Source organism: Berghia stephanieae, chromosome 6 (genome assembly GCF_034508935.2).
Source record: "Berghia stephanieae isolate SIO BIC M18660-M18661 chromosome 6, UCSD_Bste_1.3, whole genome shotgun sequence".
NCBI lineage: Eukaryota > Metazoa > Mollusca > Gastropoda > Nudibranchia > Aeolidiidae > Berghia > Berghia stephanieae.
Window position 1 is genome coordinate 52,224,934 of NC_088365.1, and position 3,559 is coordinate 52,228,492.

Consider the following 3,559-nt stretch of genomic DNA (forward strand, 5'->3'; position numbering starts at 1 on the left):
GGATAGGCTGTCCATATATATATATTGAGTCAAATTGAATAAAGCTTCAATTTGACTCAATATATATATGTGGACAGCCTATCCCAAACACGCCATTTGAGCTGGTCTATCACAATCGTGGTATCCCTAGAAAACTGGTCAGCTTGGTCGGCTTTCGGTGATAAATGCTTTTGCAACAGAATACAGACACGGTCCTAATTTCAATGTAGTCTACTTGATAACCGATGAAGGAGCATTGTTTATAAAATTACTTATTTCAACCATTAATATTTGTTTAATATTTGAGGTCGTTCGTTGAACGAACCGATCGCTGTGGGTTATACCGTTCAATGAGGCTTGAGAGATATGTTGGTGACGAGCCTTCCAAGCATTTGAATACAATAGTCGAAGATTTATATTTATTAATGCGCTGGCAGCCAAAATAGCTGTCTTAGTAATTCGGGAGCTGCGGTTTTCATGTCTTTCTGCAGTACAACCGGGCTCCATGTTCTCTACTTTCTGGAGTTTGTTTATTTTGTCCTTTGCGAGACCAACAAACAGTGCATTGCAATAATCCATTTTCGGGAAATTCTAAGTTGTTACCTATTTTTTGCAGGTTTCTCTATTAGAAAATGGTCTGATTGTTCTGGTGTGTCTTAGAATACAGATAGCACTTGTTCTCACATAGTTAATAATGTTGTTCATAGACAGATCACTCTCCAAAGTAATGCCGAGATTTTTGCTGATGTTGTGAGTTGTATTTTATCATTATTGTTGATTGAACTAGCAACGAATAAGGCTTTGATCTTACCGGCATTTAATTTTAATCTATTTGCAGACATCCATCTCATCACATGGTTGATGCATTGTTCGTAAACAGTTATCTTTGAAACAATATCGGATTACAAACACATGCTATACATCTGGGTATCGTTGGCGTACATATGGTATGTGTTTCATCTCTAAAGTTTTATTGCAGCAGGACTGGGCGTTTATTGTCGCCACTTTTATAATTGGAAGTGATTTCTGTTTAACTCATAAGTGAAAAATAGTCTGTGTGGTAGGTGGCCGTAGTGTTTTATTTTTAGGGGAGGGCCGATGGCCACACTGTGTTGGGATGGCCCTCTGTTTTCGTATCCCTCCTCGACTCAATCGGTGTTTCGGTTCACTTGTTTCAACGCGGTGTTTATATTCGCTTTCCTAATCATAACTTTCATGATGTAAAATATATTCAAGACAATCGGTGTTTTTGGTTAGACTTGTCATCGCGGTAGACTTTATGGTGACGTGTGTTTCATTTTCTAGATTCATAGTTAGACTTGTCATCGCGGTAACCTTTATGGTGACGTGTGTTTCATTTTCTAGATTAATAGTTAGACTTGTCATCGCGGTAGACTTTATGGTGACGTGTGTTTCATTTTCTAGATTCATAGTTAGACTTGTCATCGCGGTAGACTTTATGGTGACATGTGTTTCATTTTCTAGATTCATAGTTAGACTTGTCATCGCGGTAGACTTTATGGTGACGTGTGTTTCATTTTCTAGATTCATAGTTAGACTTGTCATCGCGGTAGACTTTATGGTGACGTGTGTTTCATTTTTCTAGATTCATAGTTAGACTTGTCATCGCGGTAGACTTTATGGTGACGTGTGTTTTCATTTTCTAGATTCATAGTTAGACTTGTCATCGCGGTAGACTTTATGGTGACGTGTGTTTCATTTTCTAGATTCATAGTTAGACTTGTCATCGCGGTAGACTTTATGGTGACGTGTGTTTCATTTTCTAGATTCATAGTTAGACTTGTCATCGCGGTAGACTTTATGGTGACGTGTGTTTCATTTTCTAGATTCATAGTTAGACTTGTCATCGCGGTAGACTTTATGGTGACGTGTGTTTCATTTTCTAGATTAATAGTTAGACTTGTCATCGCGGTAGACTTTATGGTGACGTGTGTTTCATTTTCTAGATTCATAGTTAGACTTGTCATCGCGGTAGACTTTATGGTGACGTGTGTTTCATTTTCTAGATTCATAGTTAGACTTGTCATCGCGGTAGCTTTATGGTGACGTGTGTTTCATTTTCTAGATTCATAGTTAGACTTGTCATCGCGGTAGACTTTATGGTGACGTGTGTTTCATTTTCTAGATTCATAGTTAGACTTGTCATCGCGGTAGACTTTATGGTGACGTGTGTTTCATTTTCTAGATTCATTATACTGGGCATCGATATTAAAGCACAGTGAACACTTGTAGTAAAATAAATAAACAACTTTGTTAAAAAAATAAAACTCTTGAAATTATTAAAATTGAGTATAAAATTCACGAATGATACACAGGTCCTTTGATAAAAATCAGAAATAATTTTATCACTCAGAAGACTAAAACGTCACAATTAGATTGGCATAAAAATCCAGATTTGAAAATATGAATAAGCGCTAAAATAAATAGAAAACACGGAACAATTTGAAACGTGTCAGCCTGACAGGTGTGTTACAAAGTCACATAAAACAATAATATTTGAGATGACAAAAAAAAAAAAAAAAAAAAAGAAAAAAAAAAGAAAGAAAACACATCAAAAACATTTCAGTCAATATGTAATTCTTTGCAGATCTGACAATAGAAATTGTTTTAGACTTAATACCCCCACATCAATGCACCGTACTGTCTATTCCAACAATGTTAAATCAAACCCATAATTGCCCACGGTTATCTAACCTGAAGTTACACGCCGTCGATTTCAATAAATAATTCTCGGTTGAGCCAGCACAATGTGAGGTTTAGAAATAAGACATTAAATCAATGAACAAAGAAAAGAAGTCGCAAGGAAAAGAATAAAATTACAAACTAGTCGCAAGGAAAAGAATAAAATTACAAACTAAAAAAAAAGGATTGAAAGAAAATAAAATATTGTTCTCTTACCTTATTCAATTGATTGATGATATCGGAGCTGGAGAGAAATGTGTTCACTTATGAATCCAACGATGAGAATGAGCATTACATTTGAAATGATAATTTAATAGTGAGAGGAGCCAGTTTGATATTTGCATTTCAAGTAATCCAAACACAGTTGAAATAACTGAAGCAAACTTGCGCCATCACGAGCAAAAAGTACAACCAAGGTTCTTCCAGCTGCCTTCATTATACGTATTAAATAGAGTAACAATGGCGATGCGACTGAGCTTTTTTGTGATTAGCCCGATTTGTATTCATGCTTATTTGGGACTCGATACAAAGATTTCTTCTTCTTCTTCTTCTTCTTCTTCTTCTTCTTCTTCTTCTTCTTCTCTTTCTTCTTCTTCTTCTTCTTCTTCTTCTCTCTTTTCCTTCTTTTATTATTATTATTATTATTATTATTATTATTATTATTATTATTATTATTATTATTATTATTATTATTATTTTATTATTATTATTATTATTATTATTATTATTATTATTATACTTTATTGCATCCCAAAAAGGATTTTTTTGTACAGACGTGTTATAATTTACACAATAAGATATAAATACAATGGAACTAGGATGTATATAAAAAAAAGGAGCAGCTCCATAACCAGAGCCGCGCTTTATAATATGAATA

The 3,559-nt window shown here is 34.5% G+C and overlaps 1 protein-coding gene across 1 annotated transcript in view; it reads right to left on the reverse strand.

Moving 5' to 3' along the window:
- The window catches only part of LOC144975238 (uncharacterized), an 82,528-nt gene extending 79,436 nt beyond the window's left edge, over positions 1 to 3,092 (reverse strand). The window contains exon 1 of the mRNA XM_078919136.1: positions 2,899 to 3,092. The gene's annotated coding sequence lies outside the window, so the exon portion shown is untranslated. The remainder of the gene's footprint in view (positions 1 to 2,898) is intronic.
- Positions 3,093 to 3,559: the final 467 nt, after the last annotated feature.